Below are 15,614 nucleotides of genomic sequence, written 5' to 3' on the forward strand. Positions count from 1 at the left end.
TGTTGTAACCTTTTAAGTCTGCCTTCTGGGAACCTTTGTGTGAACAGATCATTACTTGTGAGTAAACGTTTTATACTTTACAGAAGACTGCGTAGCATCTTATTATAGGAGGGATTAAACGGGAAAAATACCAGGAAATATTTACAGAGACTTTAACGAGTCTGAGCAAGCTATCTGCTGTTCGTGTGTTTAAAAAAGGTGGAATGTTAACTCTGCTGATTTTGTTGAACTTGTAAAGACAAGTTGGGATAGGATATCTTAGACAATATATCCTCCCACGCATCCCTAAACATTCCCACAAAATCTTCCTGGTCATTTTCGCCATTTCAGCATAGTCCATCGTCTTTGTCAGCCTTCTTCTCTTGTAGGTACTTTGTCTGCGTTCCATCCTTGGGAAAATTATATCTACGCTGCTGTCAAAGCTCCTCTTCTTTCTTATAAAGCAAGTTTACAAGGATATTTCAGTTTATCCGTTAATAGATCAGCCTTTTTAAAAAATTGCTGGTGTTTTTGTTTTGGAAGTTTAGAAAAAGCCTCTAGTGATACTGTAGTCATGGGGAGATCATGTTCTTAACTCCAGGCGCTGATGACCTCTCTGTCAACAATCACAATAGTCTTCCTCATTGGCCCAGTATCAACTACGTTACAAATAAGTGGATACCTTTGACCACTGTGGGAGATGCTGGGGTCATCTGCACACAAGAGACCTATTCCACCACAACCTCCTTCCGCACTGGATTTCCAGTGTCAGTGCATCTCTGCCGGAAAGCAAAAGGCACTTTGCCAAAAACCCCATGTGCCCAAGCAGCACACATGTGAACTGATTTTATTATAGAAGTTCAGAAGCTTCTATAATGCACTAAGGGAGTCTTCAGTGGTTGAGTCTTCAGGAAAGAAATCTTGGGGCCATTGTGGATAACTCAGTGAAAAGCATTGCAACCTCGGATGCAACAGCAATGAAAAATATTAACTCATTATTGGAAAGTATTGGAAAGTTGGGGTTGAAAATAAGTTGACCTCTTTGTGGTACCTTTCCAAATGTGTGGCCAGATTTGGAATCCTGTATACCAGTTTTCCTGAGCCTGATACCCTTGAGATGTTTCAGAATCTCAAGTTCTGTCATTCCCAGCCAGCATGGCCAATGGTCTGGTCCTATGGGAGTTTACAGCTTGATGTTGCTGACACACCTACGGGAGTCCTGGTTGACCTCTGAAATATAGTGTTGATCACTTGTTGGCATGCTGACCCTCTAACTAGAGCACCTTTGGCTCCCTAGTAATCAGTTTTGCCTTGCATCCTGTTTAGTGAAACCATCTGGAGAGATCTCAATGTTGGGATATTTCCGTTCCACCTTAAAAGGGAGCAGGATGTTTGTGTCACAGCCTGCGTATTTCCTGTCTCACAGGATGTTTCTGTTGTGTCTTTGCTTTCGTTTCTCTCTCACTGCCAGACATCTCTAGCAGGCAGTCATGGATTTTCTTTGTTCTGATCAACGCTGAATAAACTTGTAAATCATGCTCTCCTGGGTGCATCTTTTGCTGTGCATATCTGCTGATAGAGTGTGCAAGAGCTCTGGATCTTTGGCAAGCTATTTCTGGAGCTCCTGTCGCTAATTGCTGATACTGCATGTCTATGGGAGGTCAATGGAAGTCCGGAGACGACGTGGAGTCAAGATGGACTATATCTCCCTGGCAGTATCCCAACAACAGGTTATGGGCCCAGAACATGGCCCCAGCACGCTTCCGCTTCCGCAGCGGAAGCGTGCTGGGGCCATGTTCTGGGCCCATAACCTGTTGTTGGGATACTGCCAGTATCCCAACACTCCCTCCTTCTCCCAATACAAATATAGTGGTGAATGCCTGGGACAGGAATAGGTGTAGGTATCTCGATAAATGCTGATAAACTAAATCTCAACAGACAAGACTGAAGAATGTTCATAGATGGTATGGTTGGGTAGTGAGTTAATATTTGGCCCGTTCTTGATGAAATTGCAGTTTCCCTTAAGAGAATTTGGTGGTGTTTTTTTAGGTCAAGCCTTGCTTGACCCATCGTTCTACCCGGACACTGAGGTCCAGCCTTCTGGCGGTTCCCTCACTGCGAGAAGCCAAGTTACAGGGAGCCAGCCAGAGGGCCTTCTCGGTAGTGGCGCCTTCCCTGTGGAACACCCTCCCACCAGATGTCAAAGAGAACAACAACTACCAGGCTTTTAGAAGACATCTGAAGGCAGCCCTGTTTAGGGAAGCTTTTAATGTTTGATGTATTTTAATATTCTTTTGGAAGCCGCCCAGAGTGGCTGGGGAGGCCCAGCCAGATGGGCGGGGTATAAATAATAAATTATTATTATTATTATTATTGGCACCCAAATGAAGTCTGTAGGGTGGAAAGCTTTCTGCCTTCAGTTGGCGTGCTAGCTGCAGCCTCTCCTTGATAACTAAAATCTTGCCACATTTATCCATGCCTTGTTGACATCTCACATTAGATATCTGCAATGTGGCTATACTTTAGGCTGCCTGTATAAGAGTTTTCAGAAACTTGAACAGGTTCAGTGACCAGGTTACCGATTGGAAAGTGCTGTGCTGAATATGTTTTTGCTGGAACCAAAAGAACTTTGCTGGCTTCTAGTATGTTTTGGGGTGAAGTTCAAAGTGCATTTTAGTGTCTGAAACCCTAAACAGCCTTAGGGCAACTGTCTTCTCTTATATGCGTGTGCCTGTTTGCTTAGATTATCAACTGAGGCCCTGATCCAGTTGCCTCCACCTTTGGAAGTTTGATTTGCCTTGAAAAGACAAATGACAGGGGCAGGGCCCTTTTTTTGAAGTGTGGCAGCTTGACTTTGGAGCTTTCTCCCTAAACATTTTGCCTAGTACCTACTTAAATGTATTTTAGGTGTCTGGTGAAGGCTTTTTAATGTACTTGAGTCTTCAACATATATATTAATTGTACCAGCTTTTAGTAAGTACACTTATTCTTCTGACTTTTCTTTTTCCTTGTATATTAGATGGATTTTACTTAGTTTTATATTTTGTATTAGTATTTAATCTTTTATCTGAGGCACCTCAGAGATAAGCAGATGGAATACAGTAGTTCTAAATAAAAAAATAACTAGATGCTCATATGATATTCAACTAAGCAATTGATTGTCATTTGTCTTTTCAAGGCAAATCGAGTAATAAAAATTTCATGATCTGAAGACAATACAGAGAGGTGTTGTGCTTCTGATTCTATTATTATGGGATGCGCTATTGTTGCAAGGAACCATGCATTTTGACAGTTTCATAGTCAGTTTTGTCTTTGGTGAATGATTTAATCCCAAATGGCAGACTGGTGGGCATTTTAAGAACAGACTGTTAACTAAATACCATGTAACTGCTTGGATTTATGGCTGTAATCAGGACAGAGTGACATCAGTGGAAGATCTTTAGTGACCTGGAGATTGTACTGATGGTTAGGTAACAGAAATGGTGGTTGCTACTTAAGTTTACAAGATTTATCATTGTTATTTATTGTTCCGATTACATTGGGTGATCTTTGTTTCCAAATAAAGGCAGATAAGGAACTGGTACACAGCATATTATTTAGGCATGCATTTGACTGGCATTATTATCGGCATGTGATTCATTGCCATCATTCCCTCTCGCTACGACTTCCTGCAGAAGCCAATCCAAAGCAGAAATTGATTAGGACTTGGCAGTGTATTCAGTACTCACCTGTCACTGTGTACAGTAGTTCCTGCTCTGTAAATACAACTGTAGAATCAGAAATAATAGCATACTGACCTCAAATCAGGATTCTCATGCGTTTGCCTTCCTTATGACCTTAACGCCGTAGTTTGTGTTAATGACGCTTGGCAATCCTGAAATTTATATCCTATGAATAAGCAGTGATCTGTCTTTATTAGCTTCGCAGTTTGTCGAATACATTACAGTTCGTCTGAATGTAGGCTTTCAGGTACTCTTTTAAATATTAATGACTGGTCTCCAGTAGTCAGCATAAATATGATTTGCATTAGCACGAGTCATAGCGTATTGAGTGCTTCTGATGTCAGCCATTCAATGTTCTAATACCTGACATCATCTCCCGAGGTCACTACCAACTTTGACCTTTCTCCTTGCGCACAGTTTCTCCAGTCTCAGAAGCTCTTTTGAATTGATTTGAAATTTTGACTCTTCCCTTTATGAGGCAGTAAAATTGATAATTATTCAGATGGGAACTGAGTGCTGAGTGAAAAATCAATTCCACCCGCTCTCTGCTGCGTATAAAATTACTTCTGACTCTGCTGGTCTAAACGAATGGCCAAGGTAAAAGCAGCAGGCAGGGATAGTAGAAAGAGTTAGCTGGACGGAGCTAATAGCCTAAAGGGATGGCTTTTTGAGATGAGGGAGTGAGCCAGTTGGGGGCGGTTATCAGCAATGATGGGACTCATTGATTATATGTTTACATCAGGTTTCCATTGGGTTATAAATCAGCCCTGAATAGAAACAGAACCCAAGGACTTGAATCTTACCAGAGGGACAATGAATTAGATTATTCTCATTTTCACACTCAGATGAAAAGTGAGCCATTGATTATTCATCGGCAGGCCATTAAACCCTGGCTTTAGAGCTGATTTGACTATCATGGCGGCTAATGAACAAGACTGTTGCTTCACAACTAGAGGTTTCAGTTTTCTAGACAGCTGTGTCTTGTAAGTAATGCCTAACCCTATTAAAAGGAAGGGGGTTATTACAAATTGCTTAACAGTGCTAGAAAACTAGGCCCTAATGACTAATTGTACTGTGAGCTTAAAGAGGCTTGTCAGTTCTTTAAAGTGATGCAATGTAACAGAATATTTTCCCCTGTTCCTCTGTTCTGGCGGAAGCACTGTTTACATTGTGTTTCTTTTAAAATAACGAAAGGTGCATCCCTAAATACGGGTGCCTATCTGCACAAGCGTCAAATAGATAGGTAAAAGAAAGTTCTCTTGTTACTGAAGAAATGGAAATATATTTTAACCAGCTATAGCACGACAGTGGCTTTCCTGGATTAGACGACATTTAAGGTCCCTTCCAACATTCTGGTTCCGTTTAACGAGAAATGCTATTTGCTGGTTCCATAGAATGAATGCCAAAATGCTCCTTTATTCAGCTGGCATTGACCAGTTCCTATGCCATATCAACTGTACCACCCAGGGGTGTCAACTTGAATAAAATATTCTTTTGGGGGGCAAAGTAAGCCCTGCTCTGCGTAATTGATCACATGACATGGTGCACAGAGTTAGGGGGGCTACATGTCTTTTCTCGTGGCATAACGAGCCAGAGAAAGAGTGGTCTTATTCTTTAGAACCATGAGAACAATTTCAGCTGACCACCATAGCACTGGCACTGCTGTTTTGCTATCCTCCTGACTACTGGGATATTAAAGAAGTAATAGATGAGGAGGCTGTGCTGTGCTGGCAGCAGGGATATGAGAGAGGGAAGATTAGAGGATGAAAGACCATTGTAAAACTATTCAGATTATTGTAAGCGTACGTATAACGTAGTAAAGCATGCCATCTGCTTATCTCCATCTGAAACCACATGCATATGTTAAGATTCAAATATATGTTGGTCCTGTGAGATAAAGGCCTCGTAACTTCATAAAACATCTGAACACATAGCAAAGAGCAGACTACCCAAGTGCTTCACTGCTTGGCTTGATTGGGTTATACAATAAACAGGACCTCTGCTAAAGCCTTGAGGGGTAGGAATAATAATATTGTGGATATAGTCAGAGGCATTTAAAACATATAGTCTTATTAAGGGTATTAGAAGTTCAGTGAAAGGCATTTATTTAATTATGTCTCAGAATGAAAACTACTTCTGTGAGTGTATATCAGATAGTTTAGACCTGGAGCAATGATCTTTAAGAGGTTTTAGCTCTCTCAGTTGCCTGATCTTGCCCGCTGAAGAAATGAAATAGAAATTTGTGTAGAATGCAAATGGAGTTGCCCTTGCTCACATAAGTGAAACTGCTCTAGAAACGTGGAATGTAAGAAGCCCAATTATGCATAATTTCTTTTTTTTATTATATGATTGGGTGTTGTTTTATATTCCTAACCAGTATCACTTCTAAGCTTTAATACAGTCTTGTTCAACGTAGTAAAATGCATCCTCTTTAAATATCTGTGTGCTTGCTTTTTCTTTTACTACAAATTACAAATGCAGCTATTCAGTCCTTGCTAAGATTAAACAAAGCCAACACCCTTCCCCAACTGTTTTTTTAAAGTGTTGCATTTAATTAACTAATGTTTGAATCGCATGCATAAGCTGTAACTTAACAACTTGCTCCAACGTAAATAGAAGTTATGTTAATACGTTTTCTGCAGTTCATAAATCAATAGAAGTTTCCGTTCTTCAGTGCTGGTTATGTTGTTCACCCCAAAGTTAACCACAGCCCCTAGAGGGAATAGTCTGTCCTTCCTATGGGGGGCCCATGTGTAAACTTGCAGTAGATATTCAGTGCTGCGGTACCTTCTTCATATTTAAAATTCTGATTGCTTTTCTTGGTATTAAGCAGTGGGAGAAGCAGCAGCGTGCCTAGCAGTTTAGAAAAGGATTTAAAATTAGTCTGCTTCACAGGAGGATCGGGGTAAAATACGCCATTAATAAAATGCCTTAATGTTCCACGCTAGTGTTTTTCACAGTAAGTAGAAAAGCAAAAGTCTGATCACCCCTGTTCACGTTTGGATGAATGTTCTCAGCACTGTATAACACGTTACCTTTTTGATTCTACCTTTTCAGGTGGCATCTCAGTCATTTTTATAGCAACTAGAATACTATGTGGACAATACTACAGCCTTACTATGAAGTGTGGGGTGGGGTGGCTCTAACACAAGAAGAGGATTTGTTTAAACAAATGTGTGTGTGCTTTTCCTCTTTCTCAAGGGAGGGGAGTGTAGCCCAGGGGAGGGAGGAAAAAAGCAACCGGAGGGGGCGATGCCCCCATCTCACTCTGTCAAAATTAAATGTACCCTCAGGCCCCAAACAATGGGCAACCACTCATATCTGGATTCAGGATTTTAGCATATTTTAAGGATATGATCCAATAAGCATCATAACTTTTTCTTAATTGAAAGAAATATAACAGCTGTAGACCAAATCAGCAGAGATGTGGGTGGTTAAGGAACAGGAAAAGATACTTTATTGAATGAGCCAAAATTCAATCTCAAAGCCACTTATTGAACTATTGACATAAATTTAGGCATTTCAGCATTGATTGATAGTTTAATATAAATAATTTCATGAATTTGGGGGGAGGAACTGGATGTGCCTTAAAATATATTAACTTTTTATTCTGTCAGACGTATAATACATTTATTAATTACTCTGCCTTTGTGCTCGTGTAACTTTTATCAACAAAATAATTGCCTTCTCATCTTAAGGCAGAGTAATTCAATAAGCAGAACGATATTTCATAATGGTGTGACGGTGTCAGCAGCTTTGATAAAAGCACAATGCAGGTATAATTCCACCTGTACAGAATGCTGTGCTTACAATTCTCTGTGTAAAATTATAAAATGAAGGAGGGGACCCCACTAAACCTTTAGTCCATCGTTTTGCATCTTGCATAACTTTTCCGCTTTTAATCCGAAGCTTGCTACTTTATAGTTCTTCAAAGCAGTGGTACTTTAAGAGTGCAATCTCTTTGTAAAACAAAACAGTCAAATCGAGCAAGAATGACTTCCCTGATCACAAAGCTTGTTAAGCGCTTAACAATACAGTGTGCTACTTTGGTGTGCATGGAAGTTTAGCTTCGTAAAGTAACAAGTATCGCCTAGTCCATGGATGGAGACAAAAAGGCTGCAATTTGGCTTTCAGGAAAAATTGCTAGAGGTGTTGATGGTAGAGGTGTACCCTAAGGCTAGGCAGCTGGTGTATATATGCTTTTTGTTTATCCGTTTCTGGTTTATGTACCCTTTAGGCCAACAGATGAAACAATTGCTCCTACAGGGTCAGCTGCTGGTCAGAGGCAAAGTAAGAAAAGGCTCTGCGTTCAAACACGTCAGCCATCGTTTTAGCGCAGCTGGCACCTGCTACTGGTTCACAGCAGGAGGGTTAAAGGTCAAAGAGGCAGTTGTTCTAAACTCAGTGATGGCTTAAAGGGACTTGTAGATTAATCTGCTTTATTAACTTCCGTATATTAGATAACTATTGCAGTGAATGAAAGCATGTCTTTCTGAATAAGTACCATCACCTCTTTCCCTTTTAAATTGGCTTTTGAGTAATGAATATTAAATAGAATGCGTTTCAGGGGTAATTAAATGAAAACATTAGGATGCTGGTGTTTGCATCTTATTTGGAACTTTGTTGCATATTTATAAAGCACGGCTTACCTTTATATTTTGAGGAAAAACAAATAACCGGGGTGTTTTGAATTACAAATGAAATCTCTCATGCTTACTGAGCAATTGTAATTTTCTAGGCAAACCTCCTTTAAAACAGCAGCAAACACGGAACAATCTTTGAAAATATTTGTATCAGAATTTGCCCACTTCTTTGCAGTTGTCTGACTTTGTTACTTTTTGATTCAGAAGTCGTACAAAATGTTTTGGTTATGTTTTCCGCATAAAACGGATGTTGCCAAATGGCAAGATGAAACCATTTGATTGAAAGCTGGCCTTGCCCTTCTTCCTATGTTTTACACAGGCTGCCTGCATTTTTATTTTCGGATAAAATGAAATGGTAAGTGTTGCAGAAACATTTGCACATCTGTCTATTTGAATATCCCAGTGGTTGTAGTCTTGGTATGTCTCTGAATGCGTGTTACAGGGAAACGAGAACGACCATGGGAAAAGCTATTGCCTGCATTCCTGGCTGCCTCTTATTGACTGCTGTTGAAAACACAGTGTTGAACTAGATCGACCATTGGCATGATCCAGTAGATCCCGTTCTAATGATGGGATGGCAACATGGGCGGGGGGGGGGGGGGTCATGCATAGCCAAGTCGCTCAGTGTTCTTTATGACTGAATGGGGATTGAACTCAAATCCACCTAATCTGTCTAAACATTCTGGCCCAGCAATGGTTAGTTTTTGGCCTTCCAAATGTTGCTCAACTACAAGTCCCATCTTCCCTATGCTGATTGGGTCTGATGAAGTACAATAAGGTGGGGGGGGGGTAGCGGGTTAGCCACCCAGTTCTAGGCACCATACTGCATTGGAGATCTCTCACATCAGATGTACTGTATGTATTTTTAAAAAAATAAATTCCCATACTGCCCTTCATTTGATGGTTTACGATATAAGGCCACAAAAATACATAATGTAGTAATAAACAAAAACAATAGTCACCCCCCCCCCAAAAAAAAATTAAAGGCCATCTTCAAATCTGGTTAAAATAGAGTTCTCAGTCAAGAATCAAAGTTCATTTATTTCCAGGTTTTAGGGGCATATCTTTTGTTCTGTTTCCTGGTTCTTCTGAGCTCGCATGGCATCGACTTCAAATTGCCCAAATCTTTGGTGAAAATTTGGTTCCATAGATCATAGGTGTCTCTGCATGCAATTGAGTTGGCCCTTTGCTTACCTCAAATATTCTACTAGAGAAGAGGTCTCTGCTGGTTTATTATGGTTAGAGCTTTTGCGATTTGTGCTGCCATTTAAGCAGCACAAATAGTGCTCTTTAGTTGGTTAGTTATTGATGTACTCAGATTAATGCTACCGACAGAAAACCAATTAACTTCTTTTTGGCATAAAGAGCAACATTCCAGTCTGTAATAAATATTCCAGTGAACATTGGTTAACCAGAGGAATCCAAAGAGACTGGTACAGAAGCAGTATTAAGTAGGAGAAGCAATATTCAAGGATGTTGTTTTTAATAATGCCAGAATGTATCCTGCTACTTTTAGCTTTGATGGGTGGTGGTTGTGAGAAATTATATTAATTGAAAAAGACTCTTGATTACTTTTTATAATGCAGTAAGGGAAGACCTGTTGCCACTCAGTAATTCCAATCATTTGGAATAGCTACTGTTAGTATTCAATTTCCCACCCGTCATTTTATAAGAATGTGCTTTCAAATTATCATTTGTTCCAAATGCGAATAGTTGCAAGTAACAAATTGTTCCATAAAATTTAGGATCAGTTTGTGAACCACTTGAGAACAAAGAGGATTAAAGAAGCCTATATACATATACAAGCTGTTCTAGCATGTCTCTTTAATGCTTTGCCAAACACACAAATAAACCGATCTTCTAGAAGAATTTGTGGTTCTCTATATCATAGAATCATAGAGTTGGAAGGGACCCTGAGGATCATCTAGTCCAACCCCCTGCAATGCAGGAATAAGCGGTTGTCCCAAACGGGGATCAAACCTGCAACCTTGACAGTATCAGCATCACACTCTAACCAACTGCGCTATCTAGGTAGAAGTTGTGTTAGGCTAAGAGTCGCACCTTTCTTTTCACCCAAGGCACTAACATTCTTTTGAACTTTAGTATTTATCTTTCCCTTATAAACTTGGTCGTGTCTTTCAAAACCTTTTCTCTAAACATCAAGCCATTATTCTTGATAGTTCATGACCAGTCTAATTTCTGTCCTTTTCATCTCTTCCTGGTCTGCACTGGAATGCAGGTTTTGGCAAACAATTGTGCAATACCGAGACACAGCATATAGATTTTGTGGACTTTGCCTATCACGATTTCAGGAGCAGGGTTGCTTTTTGTTGATACCCATTAGGAGTCAATGGAAAATAAACACCCTTTTTTTAAAAAAAGGGGGGGGGGAGTATTCTTCAACATGAGGGACGCGGGTGGCGCTGTGGGTAAAAGCCTCAGCGCCTAGGGCTTGCCGATCGAAAAGGTCGGCAGTTCGAATCCCCGCAGCGGGGTGCGCTCCCGTTGTTCGGTCCCAGTACCTGCCTACCTAGCTGTTCGAAAGCACTCCCGGGTGCAAGTAGATAAATAGGGACCGCTTCCTAGCGGAAAGGTAAACGGCGTTTCCGTGTGCGGCTCTGGCTCGCCAGAGCAGCGATGTCACGCTGGCCACGTGACCTGGAAGTGTCTCCGGACAGCGCTGGCCCCCGGCCTCTTTGAGTGAGATGGGCGCACAACCCTAGAGTCTGTCAAGACTGGCCCGTACGGGCAGGGGTACCTTTACCTTTTATCTTTATTCTTCAACATGCTCTTCTATCACTTCCCCCACCCCGCTTTTCAAAACTACCTTCTGGTTTCAGCATCTTGTGGAAGAGGAATGACTCTCAAAGCAGTGTCTGTGTGATCACCATAGAATAGAAAGGAAGATATTTTGCAATGATCAAGCACTGGGAAGAAATGGCGCAGAGTTTATGTCCCAATGATTTAAGTATAACACAGACACCGAAGGTTCCAGCAACAGTTTAGGGCCAGATGTGGAGGGCTGGTAGGCTAAAAGCTAGCTTTGCAATCGTAGACTCTTGCCAAGGCCATTGGTGGAGGAAGCATATGACACAGCTATTAAGAGGATCAGGCTGTCTGCGCCTTTCTTCTCTCAAGAGGCACTTGTAATGGATGCTATTTTCTCCCCTCATTAATCATGTGGCAGTGATTGTACAAAGAGGAGCTGTTACCCAATCCCAATAGTGGAAATTTAGTGCAAATATGGTAACATGTGGAGCGTTTGTTCTACGAAGGGCCTGCGTTAGCATTGCCAAAAGGAGAAATATGTTTGATTAAGTGCTTAAAGAGCTCATCGTAACTTCCAATCGGTCCATACTGCAATATGATATACTCTAACTGGAAGGGACTCTTAACTCTAATGAGTTTGCTAGTTGAAGAATGCCAAGCTTCATCCCAATGAGCAACTCACAAATCCTTTTTTTTTTTTTTTGTGAGCGATAAGTTATTCAAGCCTTGAGGAAGAAAAATCTGCACATCTAGAAGCCCAGATGGGAAGATACAAGGGTGCTTGAGTATGAAAACATCTGTTGGGTGCATCACACACCCAAATATAAAGCAGCCTGGAAATGACACAGCACGCAATAGAGAGCTGACAAGGAATTCAATGTAGACAACAACAAGAGATGCCTCTTCTGATTATGTTTCTGCTTGTAAGTGCAGCATGTCAGCCACACACCACCTATTTAACCTGCAGGAAAATACAGTGGTGCCCCGCAAGACGAATGCCTCGCAAGGCGGAAAACCCGCTAGACGAAAGGGTTTTCCGTTTTGGAGGTGCTTCGCAGGACGAATTTGCTATGGGCTTGCTTCGCAAGACGAAAATGTCTTGCGATTCCTGGGTCCCCCCCCCCTTTTTCCCAAGCCCCTAAGCCGCTTAACAGCTGTTCGCTAAGCCGCTTAACAGCTGATCGCTAAGCCGCTTAACAGCTGATCTAAGCCGCTAATAGCCTTTTAGCAGCTAATCCGCTAATCCCTTAAGCCTTTAATAGCCGCTAATAGCCTTTTAGCAGCTAATCCGCTAATCCCTTAAGCCTTTAATAGCCGCTAATAGCGCTAATCCGCTAATGGGCTTGCTTCGCAAGACGAAAAAACCGCAAGACAAAGAGACTCGTGGAACGGATTCTTTTCGTCTTGCGAGGCACCACTGTAAATCCATAGCAACCCAAACTGTTGTGCTAACGGTGCAGCCGTTTTGATGTTAACAACTGGACCTTCCATCTCCCCGTTTTACAAATGAACCAGGCAGACACATGAGCCACAAACATGGCTGCTGTTGTCGCATCCAGCTGGGCTGCACGTCAGATGCATTGCCCTTCACCGGTACTTGCTTTTAATAGCCTTGATGTCAACATATTGGAAATCTGCAAATCAAACTGAAAGTGCTTAAAATTGATATTTTGAATCAACATTGTTTTTAGAGTGAGGCATTAGACTGGCACATTTGCAGTCAAGCTGCTTCCTGTCTTCCCATTACTGTTGTATTTACTTTCAGATAAAATGTAGACATCAACTTTATTATCTTGTCAGCAGTTTGGAAGGCATTTTGCCAGTTGTCAAAAGTTTCAGCAGTAAACCGTAAGATAGGATGAGATACTAGCTTTTTAATTGGTGTGGAACTGTTATTACATGATGTTAATAGATACAGCAGGTGTAAGAAACGCTTGAGCTCTTATTCAAAATGCCTTCCTAAATAAAGAAACACCTGGGAAACTGAATTAGTTTTTTCCCTTCAGCAGGGTCACTTCCTGTGGTTAAACTATGCCATTCATAATGTATTTTGGGTTGTCTTAATTTCCACACACTTGATATGAAGGTGAGAGCTTTCGTTCTTGGTTTCCCAAGATTCACAGGATGGGGATTTCAAGTTACCCTTCCACTTTGAAAAGTGATTGATTATATAGAAGGAGTATTGGCCTAAAATTCCTAAAATCTAAAATTCCATTCCATCTGTGATGCCTTTGTCCACAGATACAACTGAATAGGTGGCCCAGCAATGATAACAAATAGGTCGTAAGACATAAGAAACATTCTCCAAAAATTAAAATTACTTTAAAGATAATCACATACAGATTCCACGTGTACATTATCAAATCCATCTAGCCCAGTGTTTTTCAACCTTTCTTACCCATTGCCCCATTTTAGCTAACATAAAAATCCCATACCTCGCCGGCTCTCCTAATTATGTTATTTGAATTTTCAAATGGATTGAAATTTTTATGACTTAATTTTATACTTATGTTGTACTTTTTCTTTTCTTTTTTTACACTCCTCCCACTCCCCCCAGATCTTCCCAGCTTTGGAAACTCTACTCTAGCACATTATTTTCTGCTGCGACAGGCATCACCTTTCCAAAGCCTAGGGGAAGATGAATCTTTCACAACCGTGCTATCTGAGATCCTTCTTTTTAAAAAAACAAAACCTGGAGTAGCCAGGGTTTTGAACTTGGACCTTCTGTATGCAAAGGATTTGTATGTTTTGTGATTTTTCCTGACTTTGCTCAGATTGCTAGATCTTCTTTTACAACCTTGGTTGGAAGGCGAAGAGTTTTAGAAGGCCGCATTCATCGTGAGAATTTGTCACTGTTCATTACATGAATTGTGCACATCAGGGCACATTGCACGGCTTCCTACTTTTCCTCGTATGCACAAAGCTCAGTTTGTGAGAGGCCTCGCTCATTCCTGGCACTCTTGAAAATGGTTATGAGGTAGAACGTAGGACTGATCGTGGAATTTACAGTGGTACCTCGGCTTACAGACGCTTCAGGTTACAGACACTTCAGGTTACAGATTCGGCTAACCCAGAAATAGTACCTCAGGTTAAGAACTTTGCTTCAGGATGAGAACAGAAATCGTGCAGCAGCGGCGCGGCGGCAGAGGGAGGCCCCATTAGCTAAAGTGGTGCTTCAGGTTAAGAAGAGTTTCAGGTTAAGAACGGACCTCCAGAACTAATTTAAGTTCTTAACCAGCAGTACCACTGTATAGCTATGTCCTGAACGTGCACATCACCTTTAATTTTTCACAAATCTTTATGTCTCTCTACAGTGTGTTTTGCATGGTTCCTTTCACCTTTGTTTAAGGTTACAAATTTTACTCTCAGTCTAGATTAAATTATTGTGGCCCAATCCAGATCCCTGTGGGTCCTCCCTATGAATTCCAGTGAGGAGCTCCTGATGTGGATGCAAAACACCTACAGTGGTGCCTTGGTTCTCAAACTTAGTCCGTTCCAGAAGTCCGTTCCAAAACCAAAGCGTTCCAAAACCAAGGCACACTTTCCCATAGTAATGCAAAATGGTTTAATCCGTTCCAGACTTTTAAAAATAACCCCTAATTTAACGTGAATTTTACTATCTAACAAGACCATTGATCCATAAAATGAAAGCAATAAACAACGTACTGCAGTCACACAATCAGTCAATCAGCAGCTGAACTGGGTTTCACAAAAACAAAACAAAAAAGAGTTACAAAAAGGCAAAATAGGTAGCAAAAACAGACAGACCTCAGTGTAACATTCAAAATGGAAGTGTGGCACTCAAATCAGAAATGTGGCATTCAAATCTGAAGCATAACACTCAAAACAGAGCACGTTTGGCTTCTGAAAAATGTTTGCAAACCGGAGTTATGTTTTAACTAGTATAACAACTGCAATTAACATTAAATTATTCATTTCTTAACTGCCTTAATCTTCCCTACAAAAATAATCAAGAAGTGTGCCACAGGTAGTTTAAATGCTTTTTATTTTTAAGTGACTGATGTAACAGCTTTGCGACCTAAATAATTTATATGTAGCTTTGATAAGTGTTTTCTCTAAAATTGTGAATCAGTTTTGCCTCCGTCCATGGCAGCATACATATATATTTCAAAAAAAATTATTTATTTTCCAAAAATTTAAAACAAACGCACATACATCCTATTTATAATTAAACCAATCTTGGTAACATTATTAAGTGACTTCCTCAAATCCCCTTGGTTGAATTTCATTATATATCATTTTAACAGTTTTCCAAAATCTATTTTCTCAAAAAATTAACTTGATCACTTAACATCTTCCATTCTTTCTAAATTAGCTTTAAACATCTTGAATCCTATCCTTACATATTTAAATCCTAAGCCTATCTAATATTTGCAAGCTTTTCCAATTAAGTTATCTTAACATATTTAGCTAAATAGTCTTTAAATTTCATCCATTCTTCCTGGTACTCCTCCTCCTTCTGGTCGTGGACTCTTCCAGT

The 15,614-nt window shown here is 40.5% G+C and overlaps 1 protein-coding gene and 1 long non-coding RNA gene across 5 annotated transcripts in view; one reads left to right on the forward strand and one right to left on the reverse strand.

Annotated features, from left to right (window-relative positions):
* The window catches only part of LOC310673564, a 349,698-nt gene that overhangs the window by 202,896 nt on the left and 131,188 nt on the right, over positions 1-15,614 (reverse strand). The window lies entirely within an intron of this gene.
* The window catches only part of RANBP17 (RAN binding protein 17), a 200,268-nt gene that overhangs the window by 156,634 nt on the left and 28,020 nt on the right, over positions 1-15,614 (forward strand). The gene's annotated exons all lie outside the window — the stretch shown is intronic.

Source organism: Podarcis tiliguerta (genome assembly GCF_965153285.1).
Source record: "Podarcis tiliguerta genome assembly, chromosome: 3".
NCBI lineage: Eukaryota > Metazoa > Chordata > Lepidosauria > Squamata > Lacertidae > Podarcis > Podarcis tiliguerta.